General features: G+C 44.7%; 1 long non-coding RNA gene across 1 annotated transcript; it reads left to right on the top strand.

The window, feature by feature from the left end:
* The first annotated feature begins 940 nt into the window (after window positions 1-940).
* On the top strand, window positions 941-25430 carry LOC144489816 (uncharacterized). The gene is made up of 2 exons (XR_013497068.1): window positions 941-1051; window positions 24763-25430. It is a non-coding gene; the product is annotated as an uncharacterized LOC144489816 (long non-coding RNA).
* The last annotated feature ends 1355 nt before the right edge of the window (window positions 25431-26785 follow it).

Here is a 26785-nt window from a genome sequence, read left to right on the forward strand (position 1 = left end):
GCTGCCCAACTTAACTAAAACCCCCTATCCTCCCAGGGACCATATCCCTCTATTCCCATCCTATTCATGTACTTGTCAAGACGCCCCTTAAAAGTCACTACCGTATCCGCCTCCACATCCTTCTGGTAGTATGGCGACTCGATTCTGAGTCAGAAGCTTACAGGTTCAGCTCCACTCCAGAGATTTGAGCATAAGGCAGGTGCCATCTTTTGGGTGAGATGTTAAACCATGGCATCATTTGATTTTTCAGGTGGGCGTAAAGATCCCCCAACCACTATTTTTAAAATTGCAGATTGGAGTTCTCCCCAATGTCTTGGCCAATACTTGTCCATCAACCTACATCACTAAAACAAATTGTTTGGTATTTATGACATTGTTGTTTTATGTGACCTTGCTTTGTACAGAGTAGCTGCTAGGTTTTCCTATTTTAAAACAATGACCTTACTTCTATGGCTACAGTATGGGCAGACGTATATATAATGTGAAGCTTGGGTAAAGGGAGAGAGATATACCTGTATATAATGTAGAATTGGACTACGGATGAGAATGTACAGATACACTCGGTTATAATTGAATTGAACGCATAACCTGTGTGAAATTGTTGTCCAAATTGTACAGCATTATTAGAACTTTCATGGAAAAACAGTGTCTGAAGATCGGGTTGTGGTGAACAAAGTTCCTTCGCAACACATTTCCAGTGGTGGCTTAAAGCACCTGGTTTTTAATGTGTTTAATTAATTTCATTGATTTGGACGACAGATCCAAGTTTAAGTGTTTTAAATGGGTGAGTAAATGAAATGCTTGTTCTATTTGAACATTGAGTTTAAGAAAAATGAGCATTTAACTATGATTTTGAAAAGAGAAACCCATTGTGGAGAATGTTTTCTCCTGTGTAACATAAACATCTTCTTGCTTTAAAAGGAGTTTCTCCTCATTATTGCAGGAGATGCTCAAAGATAAAGCTGGCAATGTAATAACAGACTCTGAAAACAACGTGCAGCCACTTCTTTGGAGAGTGCAATCAACCGCTGAGGCCTAATTAAAGGGTTAGGTAATAGCCAGATGTTTTTGGTAATTCATGATTTTCCACCTTGCCTGCTTCTCTCTTCATTTTTTTTGTTTATTCACTGCTGCAACAAGGAGCTCAGCCACTAACTCAACTCAAAAGAACTTTTGTAAAATTGCAACACAACTTTAGCAGAACTGCATCAAAATGACCAGAAATTAATCCTAAAGCCAGGCCCCAATGTTTTGGGGGCCCAGAACCTCCCCAACAGGCTAATTTTGGCTGGTATGGCAGGCTTTCCTGAGTAGGCAAGCACTGGAGGTGAACACCTGGTGGCATGGGCAGCCACAATTGCCATGCTACTGAAGGGGTCTCTGTCTAATCCTACAACCACTGGTGGGGTGAACAACAGAGGTGTAATCTAATATGTATCACAGGATGTATGCCACCTTGCCTCACTGATCTTCAGACCTCATTCATATTTAGTATTTTCAGTGAATATGAGCAAGTATAATTGGCCAAAATTTGAACGGGGAGGTAACCCGAGACTCTACACGTGGAGAGTCTCCCATCCTTTCCCCTCCTCTAACCTAAAAAAAATGACTCGGTGTCGTTTCTTAGTAAGGGAAGTTAGCAAGGATGTCGGTGTAGGCAGTGCAATGTTTCCCCTGTGGGATGTTTGAGGTGAGGGACACCATTAGTGTCCCGGCTGAGTACAGCTGTAGGAAGTGCACCCAATTCCAGCTCCTTGAAGACCGTGTTAGGGATCTGGAGTTGGAAAAGGATGAACTCAGGATCATTCAGGAGGCAGAGACACTTGTAGATAAAAGCTACAGGGAGGTTCATACTCCTAGGAATGAGGATACTTGGATGACTGTTAGAAGGGATAAAAAGCAGTCAGTGCAGCGATCCCCTGTGGCCGTTCCTCTGTATAACAAGTATACCGTTTTGGATACTGTTGGGGAGGATGACTTACCAGGGGTAAGCCATGGGGTACAGGTCTCTGGCACAGAGTCTGTCCCTGTTGCTCAGAAGGGAAAGGGGGGGGAGGAGTAGAGCATTAGTCATTGGGGACTCCATAGTTAGGGGGACAGATAGGAGATTCTGAGGGAACGAGAGAGACGCGCGGTTGGTGTGTTGCCTCCCAGGTGCCAGAGTCTGTGATGTCTCGGATCGTGTTTTCGAGATCCTTAAAGGGGAAGGGGACCAGCCCCACGTTGTGGTCCACATAGGCACCAATGACATAGGTAGGAAAAGAGATGGGGATAGAGCTAGAACAAATAGAGTTGTTATCTCTGGTTTGTTACCCGTGCCACGTGCTAGCGAGGAGAGGAATAGGGAGAGAGAACAGTTGAACACGTGGCTACAGGAATGGTGCAGGAGGGAAGGATTCAGATACCTGGATAATTGGGGCTCATTCTGGGGTAGGTGGGACCTCTACAGACGGGATGGTCTTCACCTGGACCAGAGGGGTACCAATATTCTGGGGGGGAAATTTGCGAATGCTCTTCGGGAGGGTTTAAACTAATTTGGCAGGGGAATAGGAACCTGAATTGTTGCTCCAGTGAACAGGAGGATGTGAGTGGTGAGGTCATGAATAAGGTTTCAAGGTCGCAGGAGTGTACCGGCAGGCAGGAAGGTGTTTTGAAGTATGTCTACTTCAATGCCAGAAGCATCCAGAATAAGGTGGGTGAACTTGCAGCATGGGTTGGTACCTGGGACTTTGATGTTGTGGCCACCCCGGAGACATGGATAGAGCAGGGACAGGAATGTTGTTGCAGGTTCCGGGGTTTAGATGTTTCAGTAAAATCAGGGAAGGTGGTAAAAGAGGGGGTGATGTGGCATTGTTAGTCAAGGACAGTATTACGGTGGCAGAAAGGACGTTTGATGAGGACTCGTCTACTGAAGTACTATGGGCTGAGGTTAGAAACAGGAAAGGAGAGGTCACCCTGTTGGGAGTTTTCTATAGGTCTCCGAAAAGTTCCAGAGATGTAGAGGAAAGGATTGCAAAGATGATTCTGGATAGGAGCGAAAGTAACAGGGTAGTTGTTATGGGGGACTTCAACTTTACCAATATTGACTAGAAACGTTATAGTTCGAGTACTTTAGATGGGTCAGTTTTTGTCCAATGTGTGCAGGAGGGTTTCCTGACACAGTATGTAGATAGGCCAACAAGAGGCGAGGCCACATTGGATTTGGTACTGGGTAATGAACCAGGCCAGGTGTTGGATTTGGAGGTAGGTGAGCACTTTGGTGATAGTGACCACAATTCGGTTACGTTTACTTTAGCGATGGAAAGGGATAGGTATATACCGCAGGGCAAGTGTTATAGCTGGGGGAAAGGAAATTATGATGCGATTAGGTGAGATTTAGGATGCATAGGATGGGGAAGAAATCTGCAGGGGATGGGCACAATTGAAATGTGGAGCTTGTTCAAGGAACAGCTACTGCGTGTCCTTGATAAGTGTGTACCTGTCAGGCAGGGAGGAAGTGGTCGAGCGAGGGAACCGTGGTTTACTAAAGAAGTTGAATCTCTTGTGAAGAGGAAGAAGGAGACTTACGTAAAGATGAGACGTGAAGGCTCAGTTAGGGCGCTTGAGAGTTACAAGTTAGCTAGGAAGGACCTGAAGAGAGAGCTAAGAAGAGCCAGGAGGGGACATGAGAAGTCTTTGGCAGGTAGGATCAAGGAAAACCCTAAAGCTTTCTATAGGTATGTCAGGAATAAAAGAATGACTCGGGTAAGATTAGGGCCAGTCAAGGACAGTAGTGGGAAGTTGTGCGTGGAATCCGAAGAGATAGGAGAGGCGCTAAATGAATATTTTTCGTCAGCGTTCACACAGGAAAAAGACAATGTTGTCGAGGAGAATACTGAGATACAGGCTATTGGACTGGACGGGATTGAGGTTAATAAGGAGGAGGTGTTAGCAATTCTGGAAAGTGTGAAAATAGATAAGTCCCCTGGGCCGGATGGGATTTATCCGAGGATTTTCTGGGAAGCGAGGGAGGAGATTGCAGAGCCTTTGGCTTTGATCTTTATGTCGTCATTGTCTACAGGAATAGTGCCAGAAGACTGGAGGATAGCAAATGTTGTCCCTTTGTTCAAGAAGGGGAGTAGAGACAAACCTGGTAATTATAGACCAGTGAGCCTTACTTCTGTTGTGGGCAAAGTTTTGGAAAGGATTATAAGAGATAGGATTTATAATCATCTAGAAAGAAACAATTTGATTAGGGATAGTCAATACGGTTTTGTGAAAGGAGGTCGTGCCTCACAAACCTTATTGAGTTCTTTGAGAAGGTGACCAAAGAGGTGGATGAGGGTAAAGCAGTTGATGTGGTGTATATGGATTTCAGTAAAGCGTTTGATAAGGTTCCCCATGGTAAGCTATTGCAGAAGATACGGACGCATGGGATTTAGGGTGATTTAGCGCTTTGGACCAGGAATTGGCTTGCTGTGAGAAGACAGAGGGTGGTGGTTGATGGGAAATGTTCATCCTGGAGTTCAGTTACTAGTGGTGTACCGCAAGGATCTGTTTTGGGGCCACTGCTGTTTGTCATTTTTATAAATGACCTGGATGAGGGCGTAGAAGGCTGGGTTAGTAAATTTGCGGATGACACTAAAGTCGGTGGAGTTGTAGACAGTGCGGAAGGTTGTTGCAGGTTACAGAGGGACATAGATAAGCTGCAGAGCTGGGCTGAGAGGTGGCAAATGGAGTTCAATGCGGAAAAGTGTGATGTGATTCACTTTGGAAGGAGTAACAGGATTACAGAGTACTGGGCGAATGGTAATGTGGATGAGCAGAGAGATCTCGGTGTCCATGTGCATAGATTCCTGAAAGTTGGCACCCAGGTTGATAGAGTTGTTAAGAAGGCGTACGGAGAGTGAGCTTTTATTGGTAGAGGGATTGAGTTTCGGAGCCAGGAGGTCATGTTGCAGCTGTACAAAACTCTGGTGCGGCCGCACTTGGAGTATTGCGTGCAGTTCTGGTCGCCGCATTATAGGAAGGATGTGGAAGCATTGGAAAGGGTGCAGCAGAGATTTACGTGGATGTTCCCTGGTATGGTGGGAAGGTCTTATGAGGAAAGGTTGAGGGACTTGAGGTTGTTTTCGTTAGAGAAAAGAAGGTTAAGAGGTGACTTAATAGAGGGATACAAGATGCTCGGAGGATTAGATAGGGTGGATAATGAGAGCCTTTTTCCTCGGATGGTGATAGCTAGCACGAGGGGACATAGCTTTAAATTGAGGGGTGATAGATATAAGACAGATGTCAGAGGTAGGTTCTTCACTCAGAGAGTAGTAAGGGCGTGGAATGCCCTGCCTGCAGCAGTAGTGGACTCGCCAACATTAAGGGCATTTAAATGGTCATTGGATAAACATATGGATGACATTGGAATAGTGTAGGTTAGATGGGCTTTAGATTGGTTTCACTGGTCAGCGCAACATTGAGGGCCGAAGGGCCTGTACTGCACTGTAATGTTCTCTGCTCTATGTTCTAACCCAAAAAAGACCAATTTATCCCTATCCTCTGCTTCTTGTTCGATAACAAATATTTTATCCATACCATAAGCTTACTCCCTACACCATGTGCTGTTATCTTGTAGAAGGTAAACTTTTAAGTTTAAGTTTATTTTTTAGTGTCACAAGTCGGCTTACATTAACACTGCAGTGAAGTTACTGTGACAATCCCCTACTTGCCACACTCTGGTGCCTGTTCGGGTACACTGAGGGAGAATTTAGCATGGCCAGTGCACCTGACCAGCATGTCTTTTGGACTGTGGGAGGAAACCGGAGCACCCGGAGGAAACCCACGCAGACATGGGGAGAACGTCAGACTCCGCACAGACAGTGACCCAAGCCAAGAATCGATCCCGGGTCCCTGATGCTGTGAGGTAGCAGTGCTAGCCACCGTGCCACCCTTATGTGGCATCATAATGAATGCCTCTTGGAAATCCACGTACACTGCAGGTTATAAAACTTTAAAAACTTTAAAAAGCAAAAAATATTGGAAAACTTCAGCATGAATAAGAACGTAAGAACATAAGAAATAGGAGCAGGAGTCGGCCATCTGGTCCCTCAAGCCTGCCCCACCATTCTTATTGAATGGTGGGGCAGGCTTGAGGGGCCAGATGGCCGACTCCTGCTCCTATTTCTTATGTTCTTACGTTCTTATTCATGCTGAAGTTTTCCAATATTTTTTGCTTTTTGGCTGATCTGAAGTGAATCAGTTCCACTTACCTGCCTGCTCCCCATAGCCCTTAATTCCCCTACCGATCAGAAATCCATCTATCCGTGACTTAAACATATTCAACGAGGTAGCCTCCACCACTTCAGTGGGCAGAGAATTCCAGAGATTCACCACCCTCTGTGAGAAGAAGTTCCTCCTCAACTCTGTCCTAAACTGACCCCCCTTTATTTTGAGGCTGTGCCCTCTAGTTCTGGTTTCCTTTCTAAGTGGAAAGAATCTCTCCATCTCTACCCTATCCAGCCCCTTCATTATCTTATATGCCTCTATAAGATCACCCCTCAGCCTTCTGAACTCCAACGAGTACAAACCTAATCAGCTCAATCTCTCCTCCTAATCTACACCCCTCATCTCCAGTATCAACCTGGTGAACCTTCTCTGCACTCCCTCCAAGGCCAATATATCCTTTCGCAAGTAAGGGGACCAAAACTGCACACAGTATTCCAGCTGTGGCCTCACCAATGCCTTGTACAGATGCAGCAAGACTTCTCTGCTTTTATATTCTATCCCCCTCGCGATAAATGCCAACATCCTATTTGCCTTCTTGATCACCTGTTGTAATTGCAGACTGAGTTTTTGTGACTCATGCACAAGGACCCCCAGGTCCCTTTGCACAGTAGCATGTTGTAATTTTTTTCCATTTAAATAATAATCCAATTTGCTATTATTTCTTCCAAAGTGAATAACCTCGCATTTGCCAACGTTATACTCCATCTGCCAGATCCTCGCCCACTCACTCAGCCTATTCAAATCTCTCTGCAGACCTTCTGCTTCCTCCACGCAATTCACTTTCCCATTTATCTTTGCGTCATCAGCAAACTTTGTTACCCGACACTCAGTCCCCTCCTCCAGATCATCTATGTAAATAGTAAACAGTTGAGGCCCCAGTACCGATACCTGCGGCACGCCACTAGTCACCATCTGCCAACCAGAAAAGCACCCATTTATTCCAACTCTCTGCTTCCTGTTGGATAGCCAATCCCCAATCCACGCTAACACCCTACCCCCAACTCCGTGTGCCCCAATCTTCTGCAGCAACCTTTTGTGAGGCACCTTATCGAATGCCTTTTGGAAATCCAAAAACACCACATCTACCGGTTCCCCTCCGTCAACCCCATGAGTCACATCTTCATAAAAATCCAGTAAGTTCGTCAAATGGCAGCATCTGTGAAGAGAGAAATGTTTCAAGTCCAATATGACTCTCTTTGGAACTTGTCTACAGTTTCCTTTATACCTTGCATGTTACCTCCTCAAATAAGTCAAATTAGTTGAAGATGGTTTCCCTTTCAGAAAACCATGTTGACCTTACCTGATCTCATGATTTTCCACGTATCCTGCTAACCTTAATAATGGAGTTAAGTGATTTCCCTATGACAGATGTTAAGCTAACTGGCCTACAGTTCTTTGTTTTCTGTCTCCCTCCTTTCTTGAATAATGGTATTACATTTGTTGTTTTCCAATCTGCTCGGACCCTTCCAGAATTTAAGGAATTTTGAAAAATTATAACCAATAACCTCTCCAATTTCTGCAGACATTTCTTTTAAGACCCAAGGATGCAGACCACCTGATCCTGAGGAAGCGTCAGCATTTAAGTCTAATAGTTTTCTGTGCACCTCTTCCCTGTTGATGGTGATTATTTTAAGTTACTCCCTCCCTCTCACCTCTTGATTTTCAAGTACATTTGGGAAGTTTTCTAAATCTTCTACAGTGAAGACAGATACAGATGTCTGTGATTTCCTTGTTTTCCATTCTCAATTCCCCAGACTCACTTTGTGGAGGATCAACACTAACTTTTCCAATTCCAATTTAAATACTTGGAGAAACTCTTACTATTTGTTTAAGTGTTACTAGCTAACTTTTTTCATACTTGATTTTCTCAATCTTTTTTTTAGTCATTCTTTCCTGGTTCTTAAAATCTGCCCGATCTTCTCACCTACCACTCATCTTGACAGTTTGTATATTGTTGCTTTCAGTTTGATACGATCCTTAACTTCTTCATTCAAAGAACAAAGAACAATACAGCACAGGAACAGGCCTTTCGGCCCTCTAAGCCTGCGCCGCTCATGTGCCCACTAGGTCATTCTTTTGTATCCCTCTATTCCCAGTCTGTTCATGTGGTTATCTAGATAAGTCTTAAACGATCCCAGCATGTCTGCCTCAATCACCTTGCTTGGCAGTGCATTCCAGGCCCCCACCAGCCTCTGTGTAAAATACGTCCCCCTGACATCTGTGTTGAACCTTGCCCCCCTCACCTTGAACCTGTGACCCCTTGTGTTCGTCACCTCCGACCTAGGAAAAAGCTTCCCACTGTTCACTCTATCTATGCCCTTCATAATTTTATACTATTAGGTCGCCCCTCATCCTCCGTCTTTCCAGGGAGAAGAACCCCAGTTTACCTAATCTCTCCTCATAGCTAAGACCCTCCATACCAGGCAACATCCTGGTAAACCTTCTCGGTACTCTCTCCAAAGCCTCCATGTCCTTCTGGTAGTGTGGCGACCAGAACTGGACGCAGTATTCCAAATGTGGCCTAACCATCGTTCTATACAGCTGCAACATCATATGCCAACTTTTATATTCTATGCCAATAAAGGCAAGCATGCCATATGCCTTCTTCACCACCCCCTCCACCTGTGCTGCACCTTTAAGGATCTGTGGACTTGTATACCCAGGTCCCTCTGTGTGTCTATACTCCTGATGGTTCAGCCATTTATTGTATAACTCCCCCTTACATTAGATCTACCGAAATGCATCACTTCGCATTTATCTGGATTAAATTCCATCTGCCATTTCTCTGCCCAATGTTCTAGCCTATCTATATCCTGCTGTATTCTCTGACAATGTTCATCACTATCCGCAACTCCAGCAATCTTCGTGTCATCCACAAACTTACTGATCACACCAGCTACATCTTCCTCCAAATAATTTATATATTCAACTATAAATGATGCATTTATATTCAACTATAAATGATGCATCTTTCCTAAAGTCTTTCTTTCACATTGGCATAAGTCTTGACTGAAAGTGACTAAATATCTTTTTTTTTCAGCGCGGGAGGGTTAAGAGCAGGCCGCTCTACCCAGCGGGCAGCGTCTTTAGTGGGCAGCGGAGTGAGCAGGTAACAGAGTGAGGGCTGAAGGGCTTTGGCTCAACGGGCTTTGTCGGAAACGGGCGAGGCATGTTAGGTTCATCTCGTAGTTTTACCAGTGTACTTGAAGAAAGGGGAATTATGAGTGAAAGTCCAGTTTGTTGTTCTCGGTGTCGGATGTGAGAGTTCCTGGAGTCAGCTAGCCTCCCAGACGTCCATATCTGCGCCGGTTGCATCGAATTGCAGCTCCTAAGGGACCGCGTTACAGTACTGGGGCTGCGGCTCGATGGCCTTCGTCTGGTCAGGGAAAAGGAGGAGCTGATAGATAGGAGTTACAGGCAGGTGGTCACACCAGGGCCACGGGAGGAAGACACGTGGGTCACAGTTAGGAAGGGGAAAGGTCAGGTACTAGAGAGTAGCCCGGTGGCTGTGCCCCTTAAAAATACGTACTCCTGTTTGAGTGCTGTTGGGGGGAGCAGCCTACCTGGGGGAAGCAACAGTGGCCGTGCCTCCGGCGCAGAGTCCGGCCCGGCAGCTCAGAAGGGTAGGGAAAGGGAGGATGAGCAAACTGACCACAGCACCAAGGTACAGGGAGCTGTCCAAGTGGGGGGAGAAACAAGAAATGTCGTAGAAATTGGGGATAGTACACTTTTGGATGCTGTTGGGGGGACCACTTAGCAGGGGTAAGCCATGGGTACAGGTCACTGGCTCAGAGTCTATCCTTGTTGCTCACAAGGGAAGGGGGGAGAGGAGTAGAGGATTAGTCATTGGGGACTCCATAGTTAAAGGGACGGATAGGAGATTCTGCGGGAACGAGAGAGACTCGCGGTCGGTGTGTTGCCTCCCAGGAGCCAGAGTCCACGATGTCTCGGATCGTGTTTTCGAAATCCTTAAGGGGGAGGGGGACCAGCCCCAAGTTGTGGTTCACATAGGTACTCAAGACAAAGGTAGGAAAAGGGATGGGGATGTAAGGCAGAAATTCAGGGAGTTAGGGTGGAAGCTTAGGGCTAGAACAAACAAAGTTGTTATCTCTGGTTTGTTACCCGTGCCACGTGATACTGAGGAGAGGAATAGGGAGAGGGAGCAGTTGAACATGTGGTTCCAGGGATGGTGCAGGAGGGAGGGATTCAGATACCTGGACAATTGGGGCTCTTTCTGGGGTAGGTGGGACCTCTACAAACAGGATGGTCTGCACCTGAACCAGAGGGGTACCAATATCTTATGGGGGAAATTTGCTAATGCTCTTCGGGAGGGTTTAAACTAATTCAGCAGGGGGGGTGGGTACCTGAATTGTAGCTCCAGTGTACAGGAGGTTGAGAGTAGTGAGGTCATAGATGAGGTTTCAGGGTCACAAGAGTGTACTGGCAGGCAGGAAGGTGGTTTGAAGTGTTTATACTTCAACGCCAGGAGCATCCGGAATAAGGTGGGTGAGCTTGCAGCATGGGTTGGTACCTGGGATTTCGATGTTGTGGCCATCTCGGAGACATGGATAGAGCAGGGACAGGAATGGTTGTTGCAGGCTCCAGGGTTTAGATGTTTCAGTAAGTGCAGGGAAGGTGGTAAAAGAGGGGGAGGTGTGGCATTGTTAGTCAAGGACAGTATTACGGTGGCAGAAAGGACGTTTGATGAGGACTCGTCTACTGAGGTAGTTTGGGCTGAAGTTAGAAACAGGAAAGGAGAGGTCACCCTGTTGGGAGTTTTTTATAGACCTCCGAAAAGTTCCAGAGATGTAGAGGAAAGGATTGCAAAGATGATTCTGGATAGGAGCGAAAGTAACAGTGTAGTTGTTATGGGGGACTTTAACTTTACAAATATTGACTGGAAAAGCTATAGCTCGAGTACTTTAGAGGGGTCAGTTTTTGTCCAATGTGTGCAGGAAGGCTTCCTGACTCAGTATGTAGATAGACCAACAAGAGGCGAGGCCACATTGGATTTGGTACTGGGTAATGAACCAGGCCAGGTGTTAGATTTGGAGGTAGGTGAGCACTTTGGTGATAGTGACCACAATTCGATTACAGTTACCTTCGCAATGGAAAGGGATAGGTATATACCGAAGGGCAAGAGTTATAGCTGGGGGAAAGGAAATTATGATGCGATTAGGTGAGATTTAGGTGGCATTGGTTGGGGAAGGATACTGCAGGGGATGGGCACAATTGTAATGTGGAGCTTGTTCAAGGAACAGCTACTACGTGTCCTCGATAAATATGTACCTGTCAGGCAGGGAGGAAGCAGTCGTGTGAGGGAACTGTGGTTTACTAAAGAGGTTGAATCTCTTGTGAAGAGGAAGAAGGAGACTTATGTTAAGATGAGACGTGAAGGCTCAGTTAGGGCGCTTGAGAGTTACAAGTTAGCCAGGAAGGACCTAAAGAAAGAGTTAAGAAGAGCCAGGAGGGGACATGAGAAGTCTTTGGCAGGTAGGATCAAGGAAAACCCTAAAGCTTTCTATAGGTATGTCAGGAGTAAAAGAATGACTCGGGTAAGATTAGGGCCAGTCAAGGACAGTCGTGGGAAGTTGTGCGTGGAGTCTGAAGAGATAGGAGAGGCGCTAAATTAATACTTTTCGTCGGCATTCACACAGGAGAGGGACAGTGTTGTCGAGGGGAGTACTGAGATGCAGTCTGTTGGACTGGACGGGATTGAGGTTCATGAGGAGATGTTAGCAATTCTGGAAAGAATAAAAATAGATAAGTCCCCTGGGCCGGATGGGATTTATCCTAGGATTCTCTGGGAGGCTAGAGAGGAGATTGCAGAGCCTTTGGCTTTGATCTTTGTGTCGCCATTGTCTACAGGAACAGTGCCAGAAGACTGGAGGATAGCAAATGTTGTCCCCTTGTTCAAGAAGTGGAGTAGGGACAACCCTGGTAATTATAGACCAGTGAGCCTTACTTCTGTTGTGGGCAAAGTTTTGGAAAGCATTTTAAGAGATAGGATTTATAATCATCTAGAAAGGAATAATTTGATTAGGGATAGTCAACACGGTTTTGTGAAGGGTAGGTCGTGCCTCACAAACCCTATTGAGTTCTTTGAGAAGGTGACCAAAGAGGTGGATGAGGGTAAAGCGGTTGATGTGGTGCATATGGATTTCAGCAAAGCGTTTGATAAGGTTCCCCATGGTAAGCTATTGCAGAAAATACGGACACATGGGATTGAGGGTGATTTAGTGGTTTGGATCATGAATTGGCTAGCTGTAAGAAAACAGAGGGTGGTAGTTGATGGGAGATATTCATTCTGGAGTTCAGTTACTAGTGGTGTACTGCAAGGATCTGTTTTGGGTCCACTGCTGTTTGTCATTTTTATAAATGACCTGGATGAGAGCGTAGAAGGATGGATTAGTAAATTTGCGGATGACACTAAAGTCGGTGGAGTTGCAGACCGCGCGGAGGGAAGTGACAGGTTACAGAGGGACATAGATAAGGTGCAGAGCTGGGCTGAGAGGTGGCAAATGGAGTTTAATGCGGAAAAGTGTGAGGTGATTCACTTTGGAAGGAGTAACAGGAAAACAGAGTGGGCTAATGGTAAGATAGTTGGTAGTGTGGATGAACAGAGAGATCTGGGTGTCCATGTGCATAGATCCCTGAAAGTTGGCACCCAGGTTGATAGGGTTGTTAAGAAGGCATACGGTGTGTTAGCTTTTATTGGTAGAGGGATTGAGTTTCGGAGCCAGGAGGTCATGCTGCAACTGTACAAAACTCTGGTGCGGCCGCACTTGGAGTATTGCGTACAGTTCTGGTCGCCGCATTATAGGTAAGTTGTGGAAGTGTTGGAAAGGGTGCAAAGGAGATTTACCAGGATGTTGCCTGGTATGGTGGGAAGATCGTATGTGGAAAGGCTGAGGGACTTGAGGTTGTTTTCGTTAGAGAGAAGAAGGTTAAGAGGTGACTTAATAGAGGCATACAAGATGATCAGAGGATTAGATAGGGTGGATAGTGAGAGCCTTTTTCCTCGGATGGTGATGGCTAACATGAGGGGACATAGCTTTAAATTGAGGGGTGATAGATATAGGACAGATGTCAGAGGTAGGTTCTTTACTCAGAGAGTAGTGAGGGCGTGGAATGCCCTGCCTGCAGCAATAGTGGACTCGTCAACAATAAGAGCATTCAACTGGTTATTGGATAAACATATGGATGATATTGGAATAGTGTAGGTTAGATGGCTTTAGATTGGTTTCACAGGTCGGCGCAACATTGAGGGCCGAAGGGCCTGTACTGCGCTGTAATGTTCTATGTTCTATCTCTTTAAAAGGCTTCCACTGCATCTTTACTGTCCTACCTTTTAACCTAGTTTCCCAGTTCGCTTCAGCGAGCTGTGCCTTCATACCCTTATAATTTAGGGTTAAATCAATGGTCCCAGACTCTCACTTTTTCCGTTCAAACTGAATATGAAATTCTATCATGTTATGATCACTGTGGCCTAGAAGATCTTTTATCATAAGGTTATTGATTAATTTTGTCTCATTGAACATTACCAGGAGTAGAATAACTTGCTCCCAGGCTGGCTGGAGAACATAGTGCTTTAAGAAAGGGTCCCAAATACACACATTTTCCAGGCTAACTGCCAATCTGATCTGTCCTATCTACACGTATATTAAAATCATCAATGACTATTGTGGTATCTTTCTTTCACTTCCCATTTATTTTTTCCTGTATACTCCGCCCGGGATCTATAAAGTTCTCCCACATCAACCTCTTATCTTTCCTACTCCTCATCTCTACATGAACTGATTACTCTTCTGAGCTAGCACCATCTCTCACTTCTGTATAATGAGATCCTTAATGAACAGAGCTACCCCATAATCTTTTTCTAGCTTTCTGTCTTTTCAAAATGTCAGATACCCTTCAGTATTGAAGCCCCAGCCTTGGTCACCTTGCAAACATGTCTATCCATCCTAACCCCACCTATTTTGTTCCAAATGTTATACACATTCAATGGAGAGCCTTTAACTCTGTCTTTTTACCATTTCATAATCTCTGATGCACTCTTAAGTTTGTTCCTCCATCCGTTCCTGCCACACTCTGGTAAATTGCTGCCCTGCTCTATTACCTTATTATTTCCCTTTGACTTACTACATCCCCTCTCACATGATTCCTGCCCGTGTCGTGGTAAGTTTGTTCATCTACCTTGCTCTCATCCATATAAACTGAAAGAAACTCAAACCCATTGTACAGTTACAAGAACTGAGACTCCTTCACTTCAACCTTCTTGATCGTCACTCCTGCCTCAGTCGCTTTCACATCCTCCTATTCCTGACCATGGAACAAACCAGGCGATCCTATCCTAAAGGTGCGACTGCCTTCTGGAATAAAGTATCCAGGTATCTTTCTCCTCCCTGATGCATTGCAGTGTCCATAGCTCAGCCTCTAGCTCATTGATTCTGCGCTGAAGCTCTTTATTATTTAATACACATGTGGTTGCCTTGGATCACACAGGCGTTCATGTGCCTCTGCATACTGCAGCTGCAATACATCCTCTGCCCAGCCATCATTACTGTGTTTTAATTAACTAATTAATGATTCTTTTAATTATTTTTTAATTAATGCTTCTCCTCACTACCACTTAGCATGCTAATTTAAACCTTTGTAATACCTCCACCACTTAAAAATAAAACCGTAGACTCACCAGCTTCCTCCTTCCCTTCTGCTCATGCCTCTTAATTCTTTACAGGGGAGGCATTTAAGAGTTATTTTTAAAGTTACATTTTTCTCATTTCCAGCACTTTATATACAGACACACGCTAAGAGCAGTTAATAACCACCCAACTGCTTTCCTGTGCTGTTTCTGTCCACTTTTCTTGCAAATTCCAGACACACCTGAATGTCCTCCAGTCTATGTTTCTCCCAAGGTCCATCTGTATCCCAAAAGGTAAGTGGTGTGGACTGCACTCTCATGCTGTGTTTATCTGCTCCCCAATCTATGTTTCTCCTACAGGTTCACTCCCCTCTGCCTCCCACCCCAAAGGTAAGTGATGTGGAATTTGCCCCTCGGGCTATATTTGTCTGCTCTCCAGTCTGTGTTTCTCCTACAGGTCAACTCATCTCTGCCTCTCTGACATCTGGCATCTGAGCACCTGGTGAAAGTTTCAGTCAACACTTAGTGACTAATTGAGTCTTGTTTGATTTGAACAGTAATCAAAATGTGGAATTTTTGTTCAGAATGAGCCAGTTGTTGTTAATTTGCAGAGTGTATACACAACACTTATGCAAGTACACCGTGGTAAACACAACACTTTTAAACTGTGTGTATATATAGATAGAACATAGAACATTACAGCGCAGTACAGGCCCTTCGGCCCTCGATGTTGCGCCAACCAGTGGTACCAATCTAAAGCCCCTCTAATCTACACTATTCCAATATCATCCATATGTTTATCCAATAACCACTTGAACGCTCTCAACGTTGACGAGTCCACCACTGTTGCAGGCAGGGCATTCCACGCCCTTACTACTCTCTGAGTAAAGAACCTACCTCTAACATCTGTCCTATATCTCTCACCCCTCAATTTAAAGCTATGTCCCCTCGTGCTAGCCAACACCATCCGAGGAAAAAGGCTCTCACTATCCACCCTATCTAATCCTCTGATCATCTTGTATGCCTCTATTAAGTCACCTCTTAACCTTCTTCTCTCTAACGAAAACAACCTCAAGCCCCTCAGCCTTTCCTCATAAGATTTTCCCACCATACCAGGCAACATCCTGGGAAATCTCCTCTGCACCCTTTCCAACACTTCCACATCTTTCCTATAATACGGCGACCAGAACTGTACGCAATACTCCAAATGCGGCCGCACCAGAGTTTTGTACAGTTGCAGCATGACCTCCTGGCTCCGAAACTCAATCCCTCTACCAATAAAAGCTAACACACCGTACGCCTTCTTAACAACCCTATCAACCTGGGTGCCAACTTTCAGGGATCTATGCACATGGACAGCCAGATCCCTCTGTTCATCCACACTACCAAGTATCTTACCATTAGCCCAGTACTCTGTATTCCTGTTACTCCTTCCAAAGTGAATCACCTCACACTTTTCCGCGTTAAACTCCATTTGCCACCTCTCAGCCCAGCTCTGCAGCTTATCTATGTCCCTCTGTAACCTGCCACTTCCCTCCGCACTGTCTACAACCCCACCGACTTTAGTGTCATCCGCAAATTTACTAATCCATCCTTCCATGCCCTCATCCAAGTCATTAATAAAAATGACAAACAGCAGTGGCCCCAAAACAGATCCTTGCGGTACACCACTAGTAACTGAACTCTAGGATGAATATTTCCCATCAACCACCACCCTTTGTTTTCTTACAGCTAGCCAATTCCTGATCCAAACCACTAAATCACCCTCAATCCCATGTGTCCGTATTTTCTGCAAAAGCTTACCATGGGGAACCTTATCAAACGCTTTGCTGACATCCATATACGCCACATCAACCGCTTTACCCTCATCCACCTCTTTGGTCACATTCTCAAAGAACTCAATAAGGTTTGTGAGGCACGACCTACCCTTCACAAAACCGTGCTGACTATCCCTAATCAAATTATTCCTTTCAAGGTGATTATAAATCCTATATGAAGGGAAGGCGGTGGATGTTGTCTACCTGGATTTCAGCAAGGCCTTTGACAAGGTCCCTCATGGGAGGTTAGTTAGGAAGGTTCAGTCGCTAGGTATACATGGGGAGGTAGTAAATTGGATAAGACACTGGCTCAATGGAAGAAGCCAGAGAGTGGTTGTGGAGGATTGCTTCTCTGAGTGGAGGCCTGTGACTAGTGGTGTGCCGCAGGGATCGGTGTTGGGTCCATTGTTGTTTGTCATCTATATCAATGATGTGGATGATAATGTGGTTAATTGGATCAGCAAGTTTGCTGATGATACAAAGATTGGAGGTGTAGTGGACAGTGAGGAAGGTTTTCAAAGCTTGCAGAGGGATTTGGACCAACTAGAAAAATGGGCTGAAAAATGGCAAATGGAATTTAACGCAGACAAGTGTGAGATATTGCACTTTGGAAGGACAAACCAAAGAAGAACGTACAGGGTAAATGGTAGGACTCTGAAGAGTGCAGTTGAACAGAGGGATCTGGGAATACAGGTACAGAATTCCCTAAAAGTGACGTCACAGGTGGATAGGGTCATAAAGAGTGCCTTTGGTACATTGGCCTTTATAAATCGGAGTATCGAGTATAAAAGTTGGAGTGTTATGGTAAGGTTATATAAGGCATTGGTGAGGCCGAATTTGGAGTATTGTGTACAGTTTTGGTCACCTAGTTACAGGAAGGATGTAAATAAGATTGAAAGAGTGCAGAGAAGGTTCACAAGGATGTTGCCGGGACTTGAGAAGCTGAGTTACAGAGAGAGATTGAATAGGTTGGGACTTTATTCCCTGGAGCGTAGAAGATTGAGGGGAGATTTGATAGAGGTGTATAAGATTTTGATGGGTATAGATCGAGTGAATGCAAGCAGGCTTTTTCCGCTGAGGCTAGGGGAGAAAAAAACCAGAGGGCATGGGTTAAGGGTGAAAGGAGAAAAGTTTAAAGGGAATATTAGGGGGGGCTTCTTCATGCAGAGAGTGGTGGGAGTGTGGAATGAGCTGCCGGATAAAGTGGTAAATGCGGGGTCACTTTTAACATTTAAGAAAAACTTGGACGGGTTCATGGATGAGAGGGGTGTGGAGGGATATGGTCCAAGTGCAGGTCAGTGGGACTAGGCATAAAATGGTTCGGCACAGACAAGAAGGGCCAAAAGGCCTGTTCCTGAGCTGTAATTTTCTATGGTTCTATGGTTCTATCTCTTATAATTCTTTCCAATACTTTGCCCACAACAGAAGTAAGGCTCACCGGTCTATAATTACCAGGGTTGTCCCTATTCCCCTTCTTGAACAAGGGTCAACATTTGCTATCCTCCAGTCTTCTGGCACTGTTCCTGTAGACAATGACGACACAAAGATCAAAGCCAAAGGCTCTGCAATCTCCTCTCTAGCCTCCCAGAGAATCCTAGGATAAATCCCATCCGGCCCAGGGGACTTATCTATTTTTATTCTTTCCAGAATTGCTAACACCTCCTCCTTATGAACATCATATATTATATATGGAGGGTTCTTGTAATCAGTGGTGTATATATTTTCGGCACTTTCCAGGGTATATATTACCAAGTACATTTAATCTTCAGGGTTTATATATCAGGTGCTTTAAATCTATGAGCTGTGTGTGTATATAGATGATCACTGATTTTCTATTTCAGCTCCATCTTCAAATTGGGGTTCCATTCTTCTTTCAGTTCCCTGTTTTCCATTATTGATCACCCCCAGCACTTTATTCATTGTGTGCTAATTCTATATAACACAAAGTGGCACGAAGCACGAGGAAGGTCCCGCCCCTTCACCAGCAATCGTTAAAGGAATCACGTAAAATAAGTTGTTTCATTCTCTTTTCAGGCTGCTGGTTAATTTGTTAGCTTCTGAATCTTTTTTGTGTGTATTTTGACTCACTAATGTTCACTTGTCTGCTCAGTTGTTGGTTGGTATCAGAAATAGTTTGGTTGCAGCCATGGATAATCTCATTGCTGGGGGAAGGAATGCAGCAACGAAAATAGCAAAGAGCAAGAAGGAGGGGAATGCACTGAACTCGTAACACATCTTCAGGGAGCATTCCTTCTACACTAACTTCACTGAGGAGGAGTCTCTGAGGTACCTTGTTAAGGTCACCGTGGCCCTGAATCTTTATGCCACAGACTCCTTTTAGGCTACAGCATGTGACATCAGCTTCATCTCCCAGGACACTAACCGGGAGGTTTTAGAGACTCTCTATTACACTTGCATTTACTTCCTTGTTGAGAAAGAATTCTCTGCTCCCGTCCTAGCAGCAGCCTCAACTTCCATCCAGCACTAATTCTCTACGGGCAGCACGGTTGCACAGTATTTAACAGAGCTGAAGACAACAGAAAATAGGATGAAACTTATACTGTTCGGGTGAGGGGGTTTGTAATTGACAAAGGTGTCATAGGCAAAAAGACAAAGGGCATGTAAGTGGTGGTGATCGTGGCTAAGAAGGGTGTTGATAGTGGCACATTGAAAGATCAGAATGTATAAACAGCAGAACAAAGGTAAGCAGAGTGACCAAGGACAACCTGAGACATGTAATAGATGGCCTTAGTGGGGTGAGGGGAGAGGAAAGATGGAAAGCAAGATTTTGAGAAGGTGGAAAAGCAAAACAATAGAACAAATGAAAATAAAAATAAATAAGATAAAATAAAATAAATGGAAATGGGATGAAGGTGGGGCAGAGAGTTCACGCTCTGAAGTTGTTGAACTCAATGTTGAGTCCGGAAGGCTGTAAAGTGCCTAATCGGAAGATGAGGTGCTGTTCCTCCAGTTTGTATATAATAGAAGTTTAATAGAAGTATATAATAGAAGTTTATAAAATTATGAAGGGCATAGATAGGTTGAACAGTTGGAAGCTTTTTCCCAGGTCAGAAATGACAAACACAAAGGGTCACAAGTTCAAGGTAAGGGGGACGTATTTTACACAGAGGGTGGTGTGGACCTGGAATGCACTACCAAGCAAGGTGGTTGAGGCAGACACGCTAGGATCATTTAAGACATATCTAGATAGCCACATGAACGGACTGGGAATAGAGGGATACAAACGGATGGTCTAGTTAGGAACACATGATCGGTGCAGGCTTGGAGTGCCGAAGGGCCTGTTCCTATGCTGTATTGTTCTTTGTTCTTTGTGTTAGTCTTCACTGGAACATTGCAATAGGCCAAGGATGGATATGTGGACAGGAGAGCAGGGTGGTGCATTGAAATGGCAAGTGACCGGAAGGTCTGGGTCCTGCTTGTAGACAGACCAAAGGTGTTCTGCAAAGCGGTCACCCAGTCTGTGTTTGGTCTCTCTAATAGAGAGTAGACTGCATTGGGAGGAGCGACTCTTGACATGGCTTACAACACGTGCCAGGAATCCAGGTACCGACACAAAACAGGCTCGCAAGGGCACCGAAGCTGCCCAAGGAACATCATCAAACAAAGAATTAGTGTGCTCAAGCAATGATTCTTCTGTCTGCACTGCTTAGAGGAGATTTGTGGCACACCCTCACATGGGTTGCCAGATCTGTTGTTGTTTGCTGCATGCTGTACAACTTTTTCAACATAATGGCCTCACCCTTATCAGCACCTGATAACCAGGAAGTATCGAGGTTGAGGAGGAGACACCAGTAGTGTTTCTAACTGCTCGAGCTTTCAGAGATCAGGTCGTCAAGGAACATTTCACTTGAACTAGCCCTCATGTTTTCCAGCAGTTCCATAATCCCTTCTGCAATACACCCACCATTCCTTAATCTATCCTTCCCCAATCTAGACACACCCTCCCATTCTCCAAAACAAACACAATCAAATAATCTCCTTTAACATAATTAACCATTCCCCATTCCATGGGGTGCAGGTCTCTGGCACAGAGTCTGTCCCTGTTGCTCAGAAGGGAAAGGGGGGAAAGGAGTAGAGCATTAGTCATTGGGGACTCCATAGTTAGAGGGACAGATAGGAGATTCTGTGGGAACGAGAGGGACTCGCGGTTGGTGTGTTGCCTCCCAGGTGCCGGGGTCCGTGATGTCTCGGATCGTGTTTTCGGGATCCTTAAGGGGGAGGGGGACCAGCCCCAAGTCGTGGTTCACATCGGCACCAATGACATAGGTAGGAAAAGGGATGGGGATGTAAGGCAGAAATTCAGGGAGTTAGGGTGGAAGCTTAGAGCGAGAACAAATAGAGTTGTTATCTCTGGTTTGTTACCCGTGCCACGTACTAGCGAGGAGAGGAATAGGAAGAGAGAGCAGTTGAACACGTGGCTACAGGAATGGTGCAGGAGGGAAGGATTCAGATACCTGGATAATTGGGACCCATTCTGGGGTAGGTGGGACCTCTACAGACGGGATGGTCTTCACCTGGACCAGAGGGGTACCAATATTCTGGGGGGGAAATTTGCGAATGCTCTTCAGGAGGGTTTAAACTAATTTGGCTGGGGAATGGGAACCTGAATTGTTGCTCCAGTGTACAGGAGGATGTGAGTGGTGAGGTCATGAATAAGGTTTCAAGGTCGCAGGAGTGTACCGGCAGGCAGGAAGGTGGTTTGAAGTGTGTCTACTTCAACGCCAGGAGCATCCGGAATAAGGTGGGTGAGCTTGCAGCATGGGTTGGTACCTGGGATTTCGATGTTGTGGCTACCCCGGAGACATGGATAGAGCAGGGACAGGAATGGTTGTTGCAGGTTCCGGGGTTTAGATGTTTCAGTAAAATCAGGGAAGGTGGTAAAAGAGGGGGAGGTGTGGCATTGTTAGTCAAGGACAGTATTACGGTGGCAGAAAGGACGTTTGATGAGGACTCGTTTACTGAAGTACAATGGGCTGAGGTTAGAAACAGGGAAGGAGAGGTCACCCTGTTGGGAGTTTTTTATAGGTCTCCGAAAAGTTCCAGAGATGTAGAGGAAAGGATTGCAAAGATGATTCTGGATAGGAGCGAAAGTAATAGGGTAGTTGTTATGGGGGACTTTAACTTTACAAATATTGACTGGAAACGCTATAGTTCAAGAACTTTAGATGGGTCAGTTTTTGTCCAATGTGTGCAGGAGGGTTTCCTGACACAGTATGTAGATAGGCCAACAAGAGGCGAGGTCACATTGGATTTGGTACTGGGCAATGAACCAGGCCAGGTGTTAGATTTGGAGGTAGGTGAGCACTTTAGTGATAGTGACCACAATTTGGTTACGTTTACTTTAGCGATGGAAAGGGATAGGTATATACCGCAGGGCAAGTGTTATAGCTGGGGGAAAGGAAATTATTATGTGATTAGGCGAGATTTAGGATGCATAGGATGGGGAAGAAATCTGCAGGGGATGGGCACAATTGAAATGTGGAGCTTGTTCAAGGAACAGCTACTGCGTGTCCTTGATAAGTATGTACCTGTCAGGCAGGGAGGAAGTGGTCGAGCGAGGGAACCGTGGTTTACTAAAGAAGTTGAATCTCTTGTGAAGAGGAAGAAGGAGACTTATGTAAAGATGAGACGTGAAGGCTCAGTTAGGGCGCTTGAGAGTTACAAGTTAGCCAGGAAGGACCTGAAGAGAGAGCTAAGAAGAGCCATGAGAAGTCTTTGGCAGGTAGGATCAAGGAAAACCCTAAAGCTTTCTATAGGTATGTCAGGAATAAAAGAATGACCCGGGTAAGATTAGGGCCAGTCAAGGACAGTAGTGGGAAGTTGTGCTTGGAGTCAAAAGAGATAGGAGAGGCGCTAAATGAATATTTTTCGTCAGTATTCACACAGGAAAAAGACAATGTTGTCGAAGAGAATACTGAGATACAGGCTATTAGACTAGACGGGATTGAGGTTCATAAGGAGGAGGTGTTAGCAATTCTGGAAAGTGTGAAAACAGATAAGTCCTCTGGGCCAGATGGGATTTATCCAGGATTCTCTGGGAGGCTAGGGAGGAGATTGCAGAGCCTTTGGCTTTGATCTTTATGTCGTCATTGTCTACAGGAATAGTGCCAGAAGACTGGAGGATAGCAAATGTTGTCCCCTAGTTCAAGAAGGGGAGTAGAGACAACCCTGGTAATTCTAGACCAGTGAGCCTTACTTCTGTTGTGGGCAAAGTTTTAGAAAGGATTATAAGAGATAGGATTTATAATCATCTAGAAAGGAATAATTTGATTAGGGATAGTCAATACGGTTTTGTGAAAGGTATGTCGTGCCTCACAAACCTTATTGAGTTCTTTGAGAAGGTGACCAAAGAGGTGGATGAGGGTAAAGCAGTTGATGTAGTGTATATGGATTTCAGTAAAGCGTTTGATAAGGTTCCCCATGGTAGGCTATTGCAGAAAATACGGAGGCATGGGATTGAGTGTGATTTAGCAGTTTGGATCAGAAATTGGCTAACTTTAAGAATGATGTGGAGATGCCGGCGTTGGACTGGGGTAAGCACAGTAAGAAGTCTCACAACACCAGGTTAAAGTCCAACAGGTTTATTTGGTAGCAAATACCATAAGCTTTCGGAGCAATGCTCCTTCGTCAGATGGAGTGGTCTCCATGGAGAGTTACACTCCATCTGACGATGTACAGCTGCAACATGACATCATGACTCCGAAACTCAATCCCTCTACCAATAAAAGCTAACACACTGTACGCCTTCGACGATGGAGAGACCACTCCATCTGACGAAGGAACATTGCTCCGAAAGCTTATGGTATTTGCTACCAAATAAACCTGTTGGACTTTAACCTGGTGTTGTGAGACTTCTTACTGTAACTTTAAGAAGACAGAGGGTGATGGTTGATGGGAAATGTTCATCCTGGAGTTCAGTTACTAGTGGTGTACCGCAAGGATCTGTTTTGGGCCCACTGCTGTTTATCATTTTTATAAATGACCTGGATGAGGGCGTAGAAGGCTTGGTTAGTAAATTTGCGGATGACACTAAAGTCGGTGGAGTTGTGGACAGTGCGGAAGGTTGTTGCAGGTTACAGAGAGACATAGATAAGCTGCAGAGCTGGGCTGAGAGGTGGCAAATGTAGTTTAATGCGGAAAAGTGTGAGGTGATTCACTTTGGAAGGAGTAACAAGAATACAGAGTACTGGGCTAATGGTAAGATACTTGGTAGTGTGGATGAGCAGAGAGATCTCGGTGTCCATGTGCATAGATCCCTGAAAGTTGGCACCCAGGTTGATAGGGTTGTTAAGAAGGCGTACAGTGTGTTAGCTTTTATTGGTAGAGGGATTGAGTTTCGGAGCCATGATGTCATGTTGCAGCTGTACAAAACTCTCGTGCGGCCGCACTTGGAGTATTGCGTACAGTTCTGGTCGCCGCATTATAGGAAGGATGTGGAAGCATTGGAAAGGGTGCAGAGGAGATTTACGAGGATGTTGCCTGGTATGGTGGGAAGGTCTTATGAGGAAAGGCTGAGCGACTTGAGGCTGTTTTCGTTAGAGAGAAGGTTAAGAGGTGACTTAATAGAGGCATACAAGATGATCAGAGGATTAGATAGGGTGGATAGTGAGAGCCTTTTTCCTCGGATGGTGATGGCTAACACGAGAGGACATAGTTTTAAATTGAGGGGTGAGAGATAAAGGACAGATGTTAGAGATAGGTTCTTTACTCAGAGAGTAGTAAGGGCGTGGAATGCCCTGCCTGCAACAGTAGTGGACTCGTCAACATTAAGGGCATTTAAATGGTCATTGGATAAACATATGGATGATATTGGAATAGTGTAGGTTAGATGGCTTTAGATTAGTTTCACAGGTTGGCGCAACATTGAGGGCCGAAGGGCCTGTACTGCGCTGTTATGTTCTATGTTCTATTCCCAATACACCCACAGCTCCGTAATCTATGACTGTGAATTGTGGAATTTCCAACAATAAGTTTGTTCTAATTTTATTTCTCATAAAACTATTAACTGTTTTTGATTGGTTGTAGGATATCCTCAGGCAATCCAAGAAGGACCGTGAATCGGAATTCACCCCACTGGCTCCACCTCAGAATTCCACCTACACAAATAACATCCATAGGTCCCATCAACAAACAAGTTCTGTTTCTGCTCCAAATTCCAGGAAGGTGATGCATACATATTGGGCAGAGGATGATTATTGTAATCATCCATCACTGTTTGACTATTCTCGTAATTACTGCCCTTCCAATACTCGGCACATTTTTGTTGCATCAGGTTTGGAAACTGCAGTCTAACCTACAAAATATTGCCTTTGAATCCTGTGGTTTTGAGTTTAATCGCTCCTGTTGCAGTAAAGGGTTGAGAAATCTTTTTGACTCCAGTATTTCAAGAACTTGAATAAGACATCCTGCATCCTGCTGCATTCTGCCTGGGCAGAGTGTCCCATGTGCTGAAGTGTAAGTTAATGCACAGTCTGGTACTGTGTGGCTGGTAAAATTACATGACTTTATTGTATTCCTTGTGATGCTACTTTGTCATCCAGTAATTCTAAAACCTGTGTGACATCCAACAATCTGATCATATAATTATTAGCAAGGTGACATCAACAAAAGTAAAGTCTGCCAGCAATCATTGTGTCTATTAATGTTCCTTTATACGCTGTTCCTTAAATAAATCTTCCTACATTTGACTTTTATGTACAGTCTAGTTCCTAATCAGTATTTTGAAAGATATACTTTTCTTTGTTCTTTTTATGACTAGTTCACACCTGTACATCTCTACCAACTGACATTTATAAGCTGATTTTAACCTGCCTGTAGGGAGTGGAGTTGTGACATGATTATTATTAGCTCCTTTTTCATCATAGTCTGCTAAAGTGGTTGGGAGATTCTCAAACCAATTTAAAATGCCTGGTTACTGCAGCACGAATTCAGGTTGATTTTATTCCTTTTATTGTAATAATGGTGAATGCTACAGACAGTCTGAAATTTTCAGAGAGGGTACCCATGGTAATGTATCACGCTAATTAAACAACTTGCATTTATGTAGTGAAGTAAAACAGCGCAAGAGACTTCACAGAACCATTATCAAACAAAACTTAGCACTGAACCAGAAGGAGATATTAAGACAGATACTAGGTAGGCCATTAAAAAAACTCAAAACTAGAAAGCATCTCAAGTAGCAATTGCCCAAATTGACAAGATATGAACAGATTAAAATAGAAACAAACAAAGCCAATAAAATGTTAAATTCAAGAGTGTTACTAAAGTGTAAATAGTCCAGCAACATGTGGTGAATGAGTTTCGAAACACCAAAAGTTGCTGGATGGTTTGCACCACCCTGTCCCTAGTTTCAAGAAATTATCAGCCTGCCCTCAACATTCCTGAGTTTCAAGAAATTGCTATGCTTGCAGATTTACTGCTATTTAAACTCTCCGCAGAAAGCTAGTGCTGCAGCTTAACAAAAGTAAGTTTTTAATGACAAGGTTAATGTTCTTACAATGCATTCTCTGGTCCAGAAAATAAACAATTCAAACCATAAAAATCTGACCTTGTAGGTGACATCACAGGTGGAGAAGGTGGTGAAGAAGGCATATGGCATGCTTGCCTTTATAGGACGGGGCATAGAGTATAAAAGTTGGGGTCTGATGTTGCAGTTGTATAGAACGTTGGATCGGCCGCATTTGGAATACTGCGCCCAGTTCTGGTCACCACACTGCCAGAAGGATGTGGAGGCTTTAGAGAGAGTGCAGAGGAGGTTTACCAGGATGTTGCCTGGTATGGAAGGGCTTAGTTATGAGGAGAGATTGGGTAAAATGAGGTTGTTCTCACTGGAAAGGCGGAGGATGAGGGGTGACCTAATAGAGGTGTATAAAATTATGAAAGGCATAGATAGGGTGAACGGTGGGAAGCTTTTTCCCAGATCGGTGGTGACGTTCACAAGGGGTCATAGGTTCAAGGTGACGGGTGGGAGGTTGAACACGGATATCAGAAGGACGTATTTTACACAGAGGGAGGTGGGGGCCTGGAATGCGCTGCCGGGCAAGGTGGT

The sequence above is a fragment of the Mustelus asterias genome, unplaced genomic scaffold, assembly GCF_964213995.1.
Source record: "Mustelus asterias unplaced genomic scaffold, sMusAst1.hap1.1 HAP1_SCAFFOLD_2574, whole genome shotgun sequence".
Taxonomy (NCBI): domain Eukaryota; kingdom Metazoa; phylum Chordata; class Chondrichthyes; order Carcharhiniformes; family Triakidae; genus Mustelus; species Mustelus asterias.